Source organism: Bemisia tabaci, unplaced genomic scaffold (genome assembly GCF_918797505.1).
Source record: "Bemisia tabaci unplaced genomic scaffold, PGI_BMITA_v3".
In the NCBI taxonomy this organism is placed as follows: Eukaryota; Metazoa; Arthropoda; class Insecta; order Hemiptera; family Aleyrodidae; genus Bemisia; species Bemisia tabaci.
In genome coordinates this window covers 28,193-47,067 of record NW_027311756.1, presented here as the reverse complement: position 1 = coordinate 47,067, position 18,875 = coordinate 28,193, and the positions used below count along the sequence as shown (strand labels likewise).

General features: G+C 42.3%; 1 protein-coding gene across 3 annotated transcripts in view; it reads right to left on the bottom strand.

Moving 5' to 3' along the window:
* Nucleotides 1-18,875, bottom strand: part of LOC140225863 (ATP-binding cassette sub-family D member 3-like) — a 131,962-nt gene that overhangs the window by 103,647 nt on the left and 9,440 nt on the right. The gene's annotated exons all lie outside the window — the stretch shown is intronic.

The following is an 18,875-nucleotide window of genomic DNA, read 5'->3' as shown; positions in this document are numbered from 1 at the left end:
CAGTATTTTTTTCTGTTGTTTAATGGCTTTGTGTCAAGCAGAGAGTATAGAAGGTTAGAGGCCCGACTCAATGATAGAAAACTGAAACAGAAGTTGCAGAAGTTGCGTACGTTGACAAGAGAGCGCGCTGGTACCTACAGCTCGCTCATTGATCAGTGATGACGCTAACTACTGCAAATCTATTGTTAACGAGTTGCAGATGTTAACGCGCTCTCGCGTCGACGTACGCAACTTCTTGCCTTTCCTGCAAACTTGTGTTTCAGGCTTTCCCTATCCAGTCGGGCCTATAACCTTCCATACTCTCTGGTGTCAAGCACCTGCAGCCAACTTTCTCTCCAGTATTACTCGGAGAACAAAACAATTGTCAGGTTCCGGAGGAATTACCTGGAGTACCTGTATACGGGAGAGTATTGCCATCTCAGTCCTTTAACTACAGAAAAAGGGTGCCGCTCTCCGATTGGTCGGCTATCATGGAGGCCCGAAGTTGACCCAATGTAAACAAACCCCAGCCCCTCCACTCCTAGTTTGGCCCAATGTAAACAAACAAGAAGGCGATAAAGGTCTTCGAAGTTCTAGACGTGGTTTTAGTTGTGATAGAAATTTTTTTATGATCAACTTTTGAATTGAGTTCGGATCGAACTTTGATGGATATTTTTGCCGACTATTAACCTTTAAGTGTGATTATCATTCATTTCTCAGCCGATAATACGTGTTCCTCTGGGTCGGGCTCGTATAAGTTGGGCGAACTTTGGAGCGTCATGATAGTCTAAAATGGATAAACCAATCAGAGAGCGGCATAGAGATGGCAATACTCTCCCGTATAAAGGGTTATCCAAAAGTCAATGACCACCCCTGTAACTTTTTTCCAAATTGAGATGGAAGTTTGAAACTTAGGCAATGTGCATCGGTCTGAATCAGCAACTTTTTGGTCCCCCCAAAAATTTTTTGGGGGGGCGGGGGCTAACTTTTGTTTTTCAAAAGGCAAGCTCCCCCCCCTTTGTGATATTTCATTCGAAAGATAATAAAAGAAAGAAAATTTTTGGCGCAAACCGCAGGTCAAATTGTTGATTTTTGACGAAATGGCGGCCGGTCAAAGTTCAAAATGGCGGAAATCTGACATCTCCTTTGTTTATTGACGGGTTGGCGTTAAACTCGGAAGCCCAGGGTTTTTCGAGACGAAAAAAGCGATTCTGGCATTGGTTTACCAGAAAAGTCAGTCCTTTTCAAAATGGCGGCGGTCAAAATGCCGGCCTAGAGCGGGAAGTGTATATTTAGGCCGCTTATCGTTGGATTTGCAAGAAACTTGGTATCCGGGGGTATTTTGGCGCGAAAAGAACGAATCTATCATTAGATATCTGAATTTCCTACAAATTTCAAAATGGCGGGAAATCAGTTTTACGGCTGTTAACCAATGGATTTGTATGCAATTCGATAACCTGGTGGTTTTGGCTCGATAAAAAGGAATCTTTCATTAGGTTCTTGAAATACTGAATAATGGATATCGAATTGCATGCAAATCCATTGGTTAACAGCCGTAAAACTGATTTCCCGCCATTTTGAAATTTGTAGGAAATTCAGATATCTAATGATAGATTCGTTCTTCCCGTGCCGAAATACCCCCGGATACCAAGTTTCATGCAAATCCAACGATAAGCGGCCTAAATATACACTTCCCGCTCTAGGCCGGCATTTTGACCGCCGCCATTTTGAAAAGGACTGACTTTTCTGGTAAACCAATGCCAGAATCGCTTTTTTCGCCTCGAAAAACCCTGGGCTTCCGAGTTTAACGCCAACCCGTCAATAAACAAAGGAGATGTCAGATTTCCGCCATTTTGAACTTTGACCGGCCGCCATTTCGTCAAAAATCAACAATTTGACCTGCGGTTTGCGCCAAAAATTTTCTTTCTTTTATTATCTTTCGAATGAAATATCACAAAGGGGGGGGGGAGCTTGCCTTTTGAAAAACAAAAGTTAGCCCCCGCCCCCCCAAAAAATTTTTGGGGGGACCAAAAAGTTGCTGATTCAGACCGGTGAACATTGCCTAAGTTTCAAACTTCCATCTCAATTTGGAAAAAAGTTACAGGGGTGGTCATTGACTTTTGGATAACCCTTTATACGGGAGAGTATTGCCATCTCTATGCCGCTCTCTGATTGGTTTATCCATTTTAGACTATCATGACGCTCCAAAGTTCGCCCAACTTATACGAGCCCGACCCAGAGGAACACGTATTATCGGCTGAGAAATGAATGATAATCACACTTAAAGGTTAATAGTCGGCAAAAATATCCATCAATTCATGCAGAAATTCATATTGCTCTCTCTACAACGTGGTTTCATATTCAAATTCGTGGTTGCCGTTTCCATATTTCACAAGCGTGGTGGCGCCGTATTCAAAATTTAGCTCTCGCGCGCCAAACACCTGACGCAGCGATACTCGCGTTATCACCACTGCTGTTAGATCAATGCTCGCTTGCTATTACTCTGCGTGTGCTGTTGCCGCTCTGTGTCCACCAATAATAATCAGCGTGTTTTTCCACGCGGGAGCCACCTCGACTGTAGGGGGAAAGGGCCTGATTTCAAACGGGAGCCACCTCGCCAGTCTCAAAACGGGACGGGAGCCACCTCGGATACTACCGTATTCTAGAATGGGCCTGTTGCAAACTTTTGCTAGGGCAAAAATAAGAGTTATTACTCATAAAGAGTGTCTCAAAAATCACGATGAGCGCATCGACAAAGTCTGAGATGCACTCCTTACTTCACACTTTGCATAAGAAATTTGCATTTTTTCAAGCTTTCCGCTTCAAAAATGATACCACAGCACAGGTGAACATTTTGTTAGAGGATTCATTCCATCTAACCCCTGCTCACAAGAATACCACGCAATATTCAACATGGCCGACGCCCATTCGCCAAAACACATGTGACGGGACGATAATTCTAACCACCTGATAACAATCGGCGTATTTACATTCACATTTTTCTCGCTTTGGCAGATACCCGTCTTGATTGACCTCGTAGGTACTCTCCTCTACTTGCGCGCGGAAGCGTCGACCATGTTGATCAGGGATTGAGTGGAGCGACTCCTCTAACGAAATGTTCACCTGTGCCGTAGTATCCTTTTTGAAGCGGGAAGCTTAAAACAGTGGTAGATTTCTTACGCAGATTGTGAAGTTAGGAGTGCATTTCAGAGTTTGCCGATGCGCTCGTCGTGATTTTTGAGACATTATCAATAAGGAATAACCCTTATTTTTGCTCTAGCAAAAGTTTGCGACAGGCCCATTACCCAAAGACTTGCTGTATCAGCCTCCGAACTGCGCTCCAAGTCTCCAATCCCTCGAGGTCGGAGAGTACTAGAAACTACGTAGAATGACGTAGAAAAGGGATAAGCTTTACTTCCTTTCCCCTTCGCGTCTTTTTTCAGGAGCAACATCATGAGGTTTTGGGCCTGCTGCTCGTTTATTATTACGAGAGATCAGAAAAATGGAAGATATCATCGAGTTCACGTTTCCGAAATAAAATGTAAATGAGCGATAAAGAATCCGGCGGGCGACGACAATAACCTTAGGTGCGTTACTACAGTCTCCGGAGAGGTCTCCAGTATTACCTAGGTACCGTCAAGGAGAGAGTATGGACACTCGGTGATCCCGAAAAATGGCGGCGACCCCGGTTGGGAGAAAAAGGGAGCGGGCGAGAAGGGGTTGTTGCTAACCTTTGACGTTTATCACCTGCTGCACCTATTACCAAACAAGGTTGGGGGTTGAATTTGCAAAGAACCCCGCAGCATCCTTATGGCAAATCCCCCCCCCCCCCCCCCCAGTCGAACCTGATGAAACTTTGATATGTTGCACAGCTAGTCATTCTGATCAGAAGCTCTCAGGGGCCCAGAGGGATCCCATGTGCGATTTTCGAGATAATCGCCGCTTAATATGAGAGAACGAGGGTTCCGCCGGCCGAACCTTTGTGCGGCGCCACTCGTGCCCTTCCCTCCCAGTCCACTCCGGCCCCTCTCCGCTTCTCCGCCACCCATACACGAGGCTCGGACTCCGACGCACAGTGGGAAAAACAGCCGGTCTAGCGCCGAAAAAGTCGGAAAATCAGCATCAATGAAAATGGCCAAAAATTGGTATGTATGTGTTCCTTAGGATCTACTGATCAAGAATCAGCCAAGTTCTACTTCATAAGATCGATCGTATCTGCGATAATAATAAGAAATGCACCGGTTAGCGCGGAGCTGGTTGAGGACCGCCTCTGAGTGGTTACATTCAGTAGCCTCGTGTGTTCGTCTAAGTGTGTCATAAGTGACTTTCAATTTTTTTTCAAGAAAGGCTTGCTCACCTAAACATAAGGATACCAATTTTTTCTTTTTTACATACTTCTATGACTTACAGCAATTTTTGAAAGTTAGCCTCTGAAATAGTCAGAAATTCAAACTTCTAAAGACTGCATCTTACAATATCCAAGGATATCCAAGGAGATATTCATATCCAGTTACTCGTTATACTATCAAGATCACAAAAATCCCTGGTTGAAACCAGCCTTTCCCAGCCTTTCAGAGATATTTGATCAAAACTGAGTCGAAACATGCGCTCTGTAACTGTCGTTTTGCCTAGCAGCTTAGCGTTGAATCGCTGAGTAGCGTAGGGAGAGTGCGTGCGCAGAGCGTTGCGCGCGCAACTCCCCCAACGCACTCTTATATTACAGCTATTCCCGCCTGCGAACAAGTTGTCACCGATAGCCTAGCGAACAGCGTGCACTGCAATTATTTTCTTAGTCCAGGTTCGATCTCCGCCGAAGCAGATGTTTTGTACTTTATCCGTGCAAATTTTCACTTTTTAGTTGTTTCTCTCGTACTATATTTAACAGAATGCGCATGTACAATACTTCATATTTTTAAGATTTTGAGGAGCTGGAAAGTTACGGAAAATCATTGAGCACGCAAACCATTCCAAAAAAAAAGAAAAAAAAGGGAAATAGGACTAGGACACTTCATAGTGTAGAAAGTAACCAGCAATAACATAAAAAGCAAGAAATATTTTATTTTAACTCCACTGACCGATCAGGAACCACAAACCAAAGCACAGTCTCCAGGAATGTGAATTACAGCTGATTTGCCGACTAAATTTAGCTCGATACCACTGAAATTTACGAAAAATCGGCGCATTATGCTTTCTTTGATGCTTAGGTAGATATATAGGACCAACTAAGTGTGAAAAACCAATGGGAAAGTGAACACTCCGAGCGTCAAGACTTTTTCGGCGCTAGATTGGCTGTTTTTCCCACTGTGCGACGCTCACGAGGCTTTGCTAATTGTCACCGGCGCGGCGCGGGTGGTCTTCATCACCACCCATATAAGACCACCCGGGCCGGTGACGATTAGCAAAGTATGGAACGCCGTTTGTACGAAAACCTGTCCTCCGGGGTGTGACGGTAATTTTTCCCGTCACTTAAGTTCGAATAAGTATTTAATCATATGTAAAAATTTCGATGACTACAACGGTAGCAGGTGATGGCGACAGTAGAGCACTCTGTAGGGACGGTGAAGTAGCGGAATACCGTAGTGCACCGGTCGGCCGCCGCGCGCCACTCGAGCGCTCTCGCGGAGCGATCCGGACCCGACCACCCAGCTGATTAGCGTGTGCACGACGTCTCAGTCGTTCAGACTCCTGAAAAAAGTCGGTTTTTTTATTATTTTTGCTTTATTAGTTACTTGTTTTCAGCAAATTTACTCAAGAAAGTCGCGAAGCTAATTTAGGCAAATCATTTGATGTAGGAATAAATTTATTTGATTGTATATTTAACTTTTTGAAGTCGAATGAAGTTGGTCGATGTGCACGGAAGGTAGATGAAATGAATTTGATGGGGTCCCGACCGGTACCTCGCAGCGCTTGTCCGATTTATCGGATCCCTTCATTTGCGTAGCTGTGCACGTGGTGAGTAGCACGCTTGCAAATGAGGGCTTGGTTTTTCATCGCATTTATTCTCTCGTGTGACGCACCCATTTATGGGTAGCTCCTATGGTGGATAAATGCATTAGCATTGACTTATTACTTAGTAATCTCTTGTTGAAATTTATTTAAACGAATTTTATTTTTATTCTTATTCGGAAGCACATCTAATTTAATTATATTTAATTTAATTTAATCATGAAAAATAAATCTCTCATAATTGATCAATTTCCAAGTGTGCACGTGTTGAGTAGCACCTGGGATTTTGATTGTTATTGGAATTTATTTTGGAAAATATTTATTTCGTATCCTAAATCTACCATTCAAGATTGAGTGCACGTGGTGAGTAGCACCGGTTGTTTGGGAGATTGAGGGTAAAATAAATAATCGAAGAGTAATTCATTCGAAAGTTCGAAAACCTTTTTTTTGTCCCTTTTCCGTTCCTTTCAAAGTACCTATTTAAAAAAAAGCCAATCCGATCAACAACATTCACCTTCAATCGTCCTAAATTTTGATCTCGTATTTAGTTTTATTTTTTTTGTCTTGAGAAATTTTTTAAGTTTGTAATTGTGTTCAAAAAGTAGTTTCTTTTCTTGTCAATAAAAATTGACTCTAGTACGTTTAAAATTTGCTCTCATTATTCCTTCCTGCAACACCTGTCCTCACCTCAGGAAAATTTTATTTTTGATTACGCACTTCGAGTGTGTTGGCGCCCGAACCCAGGCGTCCCGACGAGCATCTGACACCCAAAATTTGTGGCTTGATCTGCTGAAGCTCGATCCTTTCCGGAAGGCTTGCTTCCTGACGATCAGGATCGTACGAGCTCTCACTTTTCCTCGCCACACGGGGGGGGGGGGGGGGTGGGGGATCAATTTATCTTGAGGGAGAGTGATTTTCGTTGGGAGAGAAACAAATTCCCGAGGGGCAGAGAAACTTTTTCAGGCGTGGAAAAACTTTTTAGGTGTAGAGCAATTTTTTTAGGGGTGGAGAAACTTTTTGAGGTGTGGAGAAACTTTTCTTGGGGTGGAGAAACTTTTTTTAGAGGTGGAGAAGGAATTTGAGCGGGGCGAGGAAATTCTGTGCTCCACTCTGATAAAAATGTTCCCGTCCCTGATCGCGGATATATCGAGTATCTGGAGGAGAAGAGAAAAAATAATAAATTCTTCCCTCCGCCGTACGTTCGATATCATGACTCCTCTGCGCGAAGAAGGATCTTGCCGCGGGAGAACTGATTTCGCTATATCGATTGAGTGGGGTGGAGAAACATCTCTAGGTGTAGAACCAATTTTGCGCGGCGAGGAGCCGATCGCGACTGCTCGGCGCGGAGAAGGATCTTGCCGCGGGAGCGCTGCATTGCTTTCGACGTATCGATTGAGTGAAGTGGAGAAATATTTCTCGGTGTAGAGCCGATCGCGACTGTTCGGCGCACTATAGTCCACAGACTGGATTTAACGGAACTTTATTCGAAAATGCAATGTACAGTTTTAAAAATTGATGGAACTAATGCTTTTTGGGTCGCTGATTTCATTGAACATTTTAGTTTAACGAAATGTTTACATCCTCACCGAGAAACTTGACTTCAAATGTAATTTCTGGCGCTTTAGAGAGTAAAGATCCCCCCCCCCCTATTCTGACGATGAAAAACATGTAAACAACTTGATATTAGGGGGGTTTTAAGCAGCTAGACAGGGGTTTGGACACACTGTGCCGCAGCAAGATCCGTCTCCTCACCGAGCAGCCGCGATCGGCTCCTCACCGCGCAAAAATGGTTCTACACCTAAAGCTGTCCCCCCCCCCCCCCCCCAATCGATATAGCAAAAAAAAATCAATTCTCCCGCGGCAAGATCCTTCTCCGCGCAGAGGAGTCGCGCTATCGAACGTGCGGCGGAGGGCAGGATTTTTTATTCTTTCACTTCTCCTCCAGATATTCGGTATATCCATGATCAGGAATGGGAACATTTTAATCAGGAGAAGGGAGCACAGAATTTCCACGCCTCGATGAAATTCAATCTCCACACCTAAAAAAGTTTTTCCACACCTGTAAAAGTTTCGCTGCCCGTCGGGAATTTGTTTCCCTCCCAACGAGAATCGCTCTCCTTCAAGAGAAATTGTTCCCCCCTCCCCCTAAAATAGGTTTTCGTACAAACGGCGTTCCATAGCAAAAGCCTCGTGAGCGTCGAAGTCCGAGTCTCGGGTAAGGGTGGCGGAGAAGCGGAGAGGGGCCGGAGTGGACTGGAAGGGAAGGAGTGGCGCCGCACAGAGGTCCGGCCGGCGGGACCCCCGTTTACGCATATTAAACGGCGAATCGCGCGCCCTCCTCGAGGGGTTAGGGAGCTTCGCTCCCTGGACCCCCTTCACTCCCTCCGCGAGCCTTGTGGCTCGCTGAGCCACATTCCCATGACTACCACTTTGATTATATTTGAGAGAGTTCTAGAACGCCGTCTTGCAACAGACTTCCAAAAATCCAAGAATACTCCAGAAAGCTCCCAAAAGGACACGGCGAAGACCTCGATTAAAGTGCGCATCGCCTGGAGAAAGTTGGGACAAATTTATTTTCTAATTCATTTCATTCGAGAGAAGCTATTGTCAGTCATGAAACCTTACGAAAGTTCGAAAAAATTCAATGAAGTTCTGGAGAGGATTAATGAAGGTCATCGTTTCACTAACTGTCGCCTGAATGATGAAAATTCGAGCGAGTTCTAGAAAGTTCCAGACTAAGTTACTACTCGTCGCCATGAGACACCCTCCTTGTGTTTGGGAAAATTCTAGAAAGTTCGGGTAGACGGCATTGCTCGTTGCAACTCAAAGGAGGGATGGAAAGGAACCACTGGCCGCGGCTGCGTAGTGTTAAAGAAGCCGATGAGCGCGGCGCGATACTTGATGCGGGTGGTGGGGCGGGGATCCTGCCTAGCAGCCGGAGGGGGACGGGCGTCGCGGCGCGCCAGGAGGGGGAGGGAGGCTGCCGCTGGGATAAGCGGTCGGTGAGTCTGCGCGGTGCGTCGCGCGGGGAGAGGAATTCCTGACACGAATTTTCGTCAATTTTTAGGAGCGCTTAGAGCTGTAATATAAATGAATAAATGTGTTCTTCTCATTTCATTTAAATGAATAAATAAATAAATAAACAAAAAAGCAAGCGGGAAAGCTCTCATACGCAGGTATTAGAGAAGCGGACAGCGTTGAGCACAATTTTGAAGAGTTTAAGCTTTACTACATAATACCTGTTGCAATGGATTCGAGCGATAGAATCCACTGACAAGTTGGGGAAGGGTCACTGAGTAGACTCAATCACCTACAAAACCGTATTGCTAAGACGCAGAGTCTGGGTTTCTGCCTGCATGGGAAAAACAAGCATCGCGGTTAGAAACGTTGCTCTGTGTTTCCTGTCCAGACAACAGCTCAGCTGAAAATTGCAAGGATGAGACAAAGTGATGTCATACAGAGTTTTAGCTCCTCAGTTCCCATGTGAACGCAGTCAGCCCGGCAAATCAGAGTCCTGTGTAAGGCCCTGATTGGCCCGGAGGATTGAGCCGCAGGGGAGAAGGGAAGCTAAGGCGACGCTACTCGCAATTTTCAGAAAATCTCTGAAATCAGTCTCGTTTTAGCTCATCAGCGATTCTGGCCAGGTCGCGATCGGCCCGTCACGCCGCACTATGGTCCGAATAGCCGGTTTAAGCGGCATTAAATCAGATATGTATGTTTAAACCTCGCAACATGAGTTTTCAGGGATTTTTAGGGTCGCCGAGTGCAAAAATGCTAATATTCTTCAGGAAAAATCCATTTTTAACATTTTTATACTTTATATAACTGTGGTAATATTTTGTTCAGAAACCTTAAATTGAGGCACACAGATTACAATGGCGCGGTGGAGCAGTGGACATCGCGTCTCACTTATCTTCTTGATGTCCCGGGTTCGATTCTCGATAGAATTTTTTTTTTTTTTCTAAAAGTTTAAAAATTAATTTTACATTGGGTGGACTATAAGAAGCTAAAAGTAGAGCCTCGTCAAACACTACTATCAAGGGAATTTGAAAAAGACAGCTCAGGATAATACTTCTACGTTTCATGGCTCCAGAGGCCTACTTTCAAGTCTCACCGATCAGCCGTTTGAACTTGTTTTCGTCTGCCAAGCTAAACTTAAGCTTAAATATATCCATTTTGATAGATTATTTGTTTGAAACATGGGTAAACGTAAAAAAAAAAACGTTTACGGGACCTCAAAGTAGCTTCCTAAGACAATTTAATTGCTCGGGAGCCTTACTTTCAAGTCCCACCGATCAACCGTTTAGACTTGTTTTCGTCTGCCAAGCTAAACTTATGCTAACATATATCTACACTGATAGATTATATGTTTGAAACACTTAAAACGTCAAAAAAAAAACTTTTACGGGGCCTCAAAGTAGCCTCCCGAGGCGATTCTTTGCTGTTCTTGAGCACAAGTTTCAATTGGTCCCCATCAACTCGTATCATTCTGCCTGGGCAGATTTAAGCTCTAATGCATTCGATTTGCTAGAATATGACAATGGAACATGATAAAAGTCATCGTCAATGGCATATGATAGCTAATTGTAGCAAGTGATAAGAAACGCGAAAACGTCATTTTTCATAAGAAATAACTTGAGGCGATTGTGTGTGATTGATCTGCCACTCAGACTAAAAGGTAGTCTAGAGTCACGACAATAACTTCCGAGTAAAATTACGAGGTGCTCAGAGGTGCAAAGGATATTTTTTGGGTCCTACTTTTGCGATTTTATTGAAAAAAGTGACTATGTCTACGGGTTAATCTTGAACATTAGATATGATGAAAAAGAACAGTTTCAGCATGAAACATCTTAAACTTATCTTATATTTTGTGAATCGAGTGCCCAAACACTTTCAGGTACGGTGAAACGACGAAAACAAGCCCTTAAACACAGCACTGCCGCTCGGTAACTGGAATCGCACTCATAAAGTGCTCCGCGCGCCGCACTTCCCAGGCTTGTCACATCTTTATTAGTGCTTTAATCGAAGTGAAATTTTACAGGAGTCTTCTCTACAGTATGTACTATCGATCTACTTCTTAAAATCTAACTTTTTCCAAACTTCACTTTTTCGATTTATTGCCGCTTAAACCGGCTATTCGGACCATAGTGCGCCGTGCTCTAAACGAACTCCGCGCGGGAGCCGCGTGTAGGTCTGAGAGTGTGTTTCGAGTGTGTTTCATTTGTTGTTATTATTGAAAGTCTGGAGGAGAGGATTCCGTCGAAAGTTTAGAATTAAAGTGTCCGTAGAAACCCGAGAACCGACGTGTAGTTCGTTTTGTCAAAGTGCCCTACCTACCCTTCGTTCCGAGGAGCAGCGGAAGGCTCCTCGCTTTTCTCCTAATAACGTTTACCCTTCCGCTGGTGAAGCTACCCCCCCCCCCCCCATCTTTTTAGAAAGAGATCGAGTGTGTGTACCTTCATCTCTTTCGCCTCGGCGCCCCTTCGGTTGTGTGTGCTACATATTCCAGCGTTCCACTGTGTATGTGTAAACTTGCAAAAAACAATTAAGAGGTCTTTCTTAGGAACTTACATTATAGCTGCAATCGTCAGTTGGACGTGGAAATTTTGGAATCTAAAGCTCTTAATGGACGCCGCATTAAACACGTGCGTAAGGACCACATATCCGAAAAACTGTCGGACCAATTCCTGCAAAGTGGTCAACTATTCCCAGAAACGGAAAGTTTTACCCTTGCTATACGAGATATGATCATAACAACCGAGAACTATCAGAAGTTCATCATCAAAGATGGGTCAGTCAAAGACGAAAATTATAGGAAATGTCGCCAGTTTTCTGAAATCAAACACATCACGGCAGGATGTAAACTAATAGCAGGCACGGAATACACCAACAGACATAACTCACAATCAGTAGCAAAAATAATACGTCAACGAATCGCTCTCGACCGTAAGCTTCATCCATACTCAGCTCCATATTACAACTATTCACCCAAGACCATACTAGAAAATAGTAACTTCGAATTATACTGAGATCTCTCAATCCAAACTGCTAAGATCATTCCGCAAATGTTCCCCTCGACAAAATCGGGGAAAAAACGCGTTTCTCATTGACATTGCTGTACACCATCAGGGCTCAAAATGCGTAGAACAATTGGAGGAGTACACGCCTCTGGGCCTCTGGCGCATGAAGTTAAAAGGCTCTGAAAACTGGATCAAATCCGAAATGTACCTTTCATTATCTCGATCACAGGTTTAACACCTTACAACTTCGTGGATAGCCTACAACGGTTACAGCCAATATCACCAGTCTATACCTTTCACCGCCAAAAAATAAGCTAGGAGGTTAGGTATCTTTTTTTTTTTTTTTTTTTTTTTTTTTGAGCTTATCGCGCCCTCTTTAGAATCTTTGGCCTTAGTTTTTCAACAAACAGCCACTGCTATGGAACGGCTTCCGTAACCCTAAAAAAAAAAATTCGGGGGGAAAAAAAAGTATACATATTTTTTTCGTGAAAAAAAAAATCCGAAAAAAAAGTATACATATTTTTTTTTTCGTGAAAAAAAAAAAAAAAAAAATATCTTAGGACTAGGTCGAATAACGGCTGGTGTTGCTGGGGGACTCCAGCGGCCGATGCCCGTTGATTGTAAGGACTGATGAGTGTTGAAGACCGATGCGCGGCAAGCCGGGCATATTCAAATATTTCCCGCGAAATTCCAACTGAACCTGCTAGGGGTCACAGTTGGATCCTTAATTGCATGGACTGTGTATAATCGAGACGCGTAGACCCGTTACCTACTTCAGAAAAGTGCGGATGCAGCTTACCTATTCAGGGAACATCCGTATTTAATTGCGCAAGAGCGGGAGTAGGGAGGGGGGAAGGGCAAGGAAAAGTTGTTTATCCCTTTTATAAATTCGAATTTGAGTTCGAGTTACCGCTTAGCGGGATTCAGTGGGATCCCGTTATTGCTCGAGGAAAGGAACGGGTGCGAAAAACCCTTGACTTGTGCACCACTCTGTATATTTATATGAAACTCTTGGGCTATTTGAAATAAGGGAGGACCGCAGATCGGAACTCCGCCTTTAATTGAAGGGGTGTTTAAGGAGGTAGGAGCAGGTTCAGTTGGAATTGCGCGGGAAATATTTGAATATGCCCGGCTTGCCGCGCATCGGTCTTCAACACTCATCAGTCCGTAGAATCAACGGGCATCGGCCGCTGGAGTGTCCCAGCAACACCAGCCGTTATTCGACCTAGTCCTAAGATTTTTTTTTTTTTTTTTTTTTCACGAAAAAAAAGTGTGTATACTTTTTTTCGGAATTTTTTTTTTTTCACAAAAAAAAAAAATTATGTATACTTTTTTTCGGATTTTTTTTTTTTTTTTTTAGGGTTACGGAAGCCGTTCCATACACTGCACTGAAATTAACACTTTATTAACACAAAATTTGGTTGTTTAAAATGTGCGATTCCAAAGCTTGATAGAGTTCCAGATTAGATTTGTTCAGGATAAATTTTGAGTCGATGTTGATTTGAGGGTGTTCTTTCCTTAGGATGTTGAAGATTAAGGTTGGTTGGAGGGTTAAGGACGGACACTGTAGGAGTATGTGGTCGATTGTGCCTACTTGACCGCAGGTGCACAAATCGTTATCTTTGAGTTTGATTCTATGGAGGTACTGAGGGTGTAGCCCATGCCCAATACGCATCCTAGAAATAATGTTGGTTGATTTCTTGCTTAGTGTTATGTTTTCAAACCAAGCTCTCTCTGAAACAACTGGTTGGATCCCTCCGAGTCTAATTCCTTTAATCTTCGAGCTTTCGGTCCAGGATTCTTGCCATTCTCGAAGGGTAGATGATTTTGCTTGTTTTAAATAGTTGGAGTGGTGAATTTTTTCGTTGGACGAGTCAATGGCATTAGTTAAGATTTTTGTTTGTTTATCTGCTAATTCGTTTCCTGGTAAATTGGTTATTGTGTTCTTTGTTGCAAGAAGAGAAATTGCGCTAAGTGAGTCGGAGCAAATTATAGCTTTCCTGACGTTGTAGAGTCAAATTAAGGTTTGGCTTTCCTTATTTCCTTTTATTTCTGCGCTCATTATGGTTCTGCTGTGGTTTAGAATGTATGTTCGGTTGACATCTATATCAGGGCTTACTACCGCTGCTGTTGTTCGTTCATCAGTTTTACTACCATCTGAGTAGAAGAACACACTGTCTTTATTCTCTTCTACAAACTGGGCAAATATGGCTTTATTAGAAGGATCTCCTTTCCTCGTGATTGGAAACAGGATTGAAATTTCTGGTACTGGAAATTGGAACTTGTCGAATCTGACTTCTTCTGATGTTGCTACTCCTTGCCTTAGTTGTAAGAGATCTGTTGCTCTCTTAGTTAGTAACGATGGGTATTTATGGTTATAGTTGTTTCTCTGTAAGTCATCGAGTATTTTATTGAGGGTATCGGCCTTTGTAGTCAAAGAGATGTTGTTGATTTTAAGTATGTATTTGTCTTTATTAGAAGGATCTCTTTCCTCGTGATTGGAAACAGGATTGAAATTTCTGGTACTGGAAATTGGAACTTGTCAAATCTGACTTCTTCTGATGTTGCTACTCCTTACCTTAGTTGTAAGAGATCTGTTGCTCTCTTGGTTAGTAAGGATGGGTATTTATGGTTATAGTTGTTTCTCTGTAAGTCATCGAGTATTTTATTGAAGGAATCGGCCTTTGCAGTCGAAGAGATGTTGCTGATTTTAAGTATGTATTTGTCTGTCACTTGCTGAGCTCTTTGAATCGGGGATTGGATTCCTGATTCAACATATATTGAGTTATTGGGTGATGATTTAAGAAATCCAAATGAAGTTCTCACTGCTTTATTTGTAATCACGTTCAGTACTTTTTCCGATCTATTGTTGTACCAAAATTGGACTCCAAAATCTAAGGTCGATTTGATTAGTGATTTAAATAGGTTTTTAGTTGAGCTTTGATGACATCCCCACTTTATTCCTGACACCATTCTGATGAGATTAGTATTAGCATTTACTTTGTCTTTAGGGTATTTTATGTGGGGGAGCCAGGTCCATTTTCGATCATACATGAGACCTAGGTACTTGAATTCGATAACTAAGTCTATGGGTTTCTCATAGATTAAGATCGGGGCGTGCTCTATTTTTCTACGTCTTGTAAATATCATAATTTTGGATTTAACTTGTGAGACAGTTAGAGATAGTTCATCGAGTTCATTGATCAGGGCGTCTAGATCAGTTTGAATTTGTGGAAGAGCTTCGTGCAAGTATTTACTTCTCTTCATTATTGCTATATCATCCGCAAATTCCAGTAGTTTACAACTGTTTATTCTCTTGTGTAGTTGGCTAGTACATATTAGGAACAGCAGTGGGCTTAAAACAGCTCCCTGTGGGAGTCCTGAGTGGGAGATTCTAGGGCCATAAGTTACACCTCCAAAGTTTACGTAGATGTTTTTCTTATTGCAGAGGCTGTGTATGAGTTCTATTAGTCGGTTATTCACTTTGAGGTCCTTCGTCATACTGTAAAGTTTGTCGATGTTAACGGTATCACAGGCACCTTCTATACAGGGTGTTAGAAAAGAGTAGGGAGAAAATGGGGATCTTGCTCGATAAAAAATCCAACAGCGTTGCATTATGGTGCAGAAAAATACGAATTAAATTACAGTGTTGTATAGGGATTATTGTTCAATATGGCAACGCTGTAAAGTAAAAGTATTGCATGTTGCCCCTTCAATGGTCGGGTTATGCAATCGTGTAATGTAGCCCCTTCAATCTGCGGTTTATGCAACGGTGTATTTTTCAAGATGGCACAGCAGCGTTGCCGGACGGTGGACATAAATAAATGATTTAATTATTGGTGAAATTTTGCAACATCGCATTTTACAGTGTTGCCAGATGGGGCGAGAAATTAGTTAATTTTTCGATACAATGTTGCCAGATTGTGCAAAAAATTCGGATTTTCGGACTTGTAAAAATTTTCGGTTTCGGAAGACCGTATCTAACAGTATGGGCCCGGTATCGGATACTGTAGATTACGGTCTGATCCGGGAAATTGAAAAATTTTCGGAAAATCACCCTCCTCCGATCCGTTGCGGATCGATGCGATTCTTTTCCACTTTCGAAGATCGGAAAACTGTACGGATCGAATTTCGATACGACTTTTCGTTTCCGAGATTTCGGACTTGTAAAATTTTCGGCTTCGAAAGACCGTATTTTACAGTATGGGGCTGGTATCGGACACTGGAAATTAGGGTCTGATTCGGTAATTTTCATTTTTTAGTAATGTGCGCTTGGAAATGCGTACGGGAACCTTGTGATTTGCGATGAGCGACTGGGATTGGATATTGCAATATTCAGTTTGATGAATCAAAAAATTTTATTATTTTTTTTTTTTTTTGTTGGATATTTACAGTTAAAGTTACAGTTGAAAACAGTTCGCGTTTAGAAAACGCAAACGCGTTCAGAAAACGCAAACGCAAACGCGTTCAGAAAACGCAAACGCAAACGCGTTCAGAAAACGCAAACGCAAACGCGTTCAGAAAACGCAAACGCAAACGCGTTCAGAAAACGCAAACGCAAACGCGTTCAGAAAACGCAAACGCAAACGCGTTCAGAAAACGCAAACGCAAACGCGTTTAGAAAACGTACACGTTCAGAAAACATGCGCGTTCTAAAAACGTGAGGGTTGTCAACCACAAACATCGATTCCTTCTCTTTCTCCGAACTTTAAATCAACACTTATATCATCAACTTTCCGATTGTTATTTTTCCGGGCCATCCTGATGAAACGGAACTTGCAGTCGGATGATATGTACTTAGAGTACAGGTACGGAGCGGAGCAAATAAGCGCCAGTAAACTCAAGATGAATAGAAGAACGTCCATCAAGGTAGAGGGTGCGCATTTGATTTCCGGACAGACCGGGCACATTGTGATGTTTGCTTCGGATGAGTTTTCCGCTACCGTTGTGGAATTCACTCCAACAACAGCAATGATGATGGTGATGAGAAATATTTTATCAATCATGATTTTTTCCTTGCGATACTGAGAAGAGAATGCATACTATTTATACGAAATCTTTACTATAGAGAGCCGCTCTCCTCTCTCTGGTGTATAATACTATGCGAATCGCACTCAAAAGTCTGCATATCTTCCAGTCCCGTTCGTCTACTTTCTTGTACCCCTGCTTTAAGAAGTACATTATTTCATGCTCGTCTGCGACACGTTCTAGAAGATGGCAAAATCTTTCCGTTATCTCAACTAACCCATAACACCCGACGGGATCGGAAGTGTCTATTGAGCTGAGTTTAAGATGGTGGAACAACTTGTCAGGAAAAAGGAGTCTGGCAAACTTGTTCAAAAGCTCTGCTCGTATTCCTGGAATCTTGAAAGAGAGAGCCTCATATACCGTGTCCAAGGTGTTCATCGCTCTAATCGATTGTGATTTGAGGGTTGGAGCGTCCATACTTGACGAGTTCTTGTTTTGAAATGATCGATCACACTTCCTCGACACTATTTATACGTTCCCTAACTAGAATTGTTAATTTTTCCCACTTGCATGAAAGCGTAGTTTTATATTGCTACTATAAATTATGACTACACAGTTTGTCCGAGTGTAACCGAATCTGGTGATTAGCAAATACTACTATATTTACTTTGATCTAAATTACGACGACACAGTTTGTCCGAGTGTAACCGAATCTGGTGATTAAGAAATACTACTATATTAACTTTGATCTAAATCATGACTACACACTTTCTCCGAGTGTAACCGAGTTTGGTGGTGAATGAATACTACTACTACTATATTTACTCTGAGGTAAATTATGACTTTACAGTTTCTTTTCACTCGGTTATGAAAAGTGTAAATTTGTCTCCGAGCGAAAGTTCGTCGGTCTAGGTTTTGATGACATTAGAAAACCTCGAGTTTAAAATAGTTTTCACTTGTTCACTCTGAAATCTTTTTCAATGAACAGAATCTAGCAAACGTAAAGATAGTATAGATTTTCTGTTGTGACAAACTCAGTAAACTTGGAGCTTAAAATAGTATCACTTGTTCGCTCTGAAATATTCTCAATGAACAGAATCTAGCAAACGTAAAGCTAGTATAGATTTTCTGTTGTGACAAACTCAAAAACTTAGAGCTTAAAGTAGTATCAGTTGTTCCCTCTGAAATTTTCTCAGTGAACAGAATCTAGCAAACGTAAAGATAGTGTAGATTTTCTGTGGTGACAAACTCAGAAAACCCCGAGCTTAAATTAGTATCAGTTGTTCGCTATGAAATTTTCTTAATGAATAGAATCTAGCAAACGTTAAGATAGTGTAGATTTCCTTTTCTTACCGACTCGGAAAACGTAGAGCTTAAAATAGTATCTTTATCATTGCTGCTCAAGAACAAACACAACAGATTGTTGAAACTTTCATCCAATGTGATATTTGTGATGAATTTTATAAACAAGGTGAAAAGCACGAACACTGTGCGGAACAAATTAAGAAGGAGGAGGGTATCAACGATGAAACGCATATTAAACAGGAGCACAATGTGCTCATCCATTGTGATCTTTGTGATGAGTTTTATGCGGAGGGAGAGAATCATGAGCAATCTCCCGAACATATTGAAAAGATGTCCACCATGAAGGACACCTCATCACCTACCGATGACAACAACGATGAGAATCACGTGCAAAATCTCATACCATAAAAGAGAAAAACATGAAGAATCTGCAAGTCACATAAGAAATTTGTTTGAGACTAAAGTACCGATTGTTCAAGTTGAGACTGCTTGTCAAAGTAGGTTGAAAACATTTTTCATCACGAACCTCCAACCGGAGATTCTCATCATCGATGACTACCTACTATCAGCTAAAGACCTCGTGATTGGAAAAATTAAAGAAGAACTCACCGACGAGGCATTGAAGGTAAATATACTAGTTTACGCAGAATACGAGAA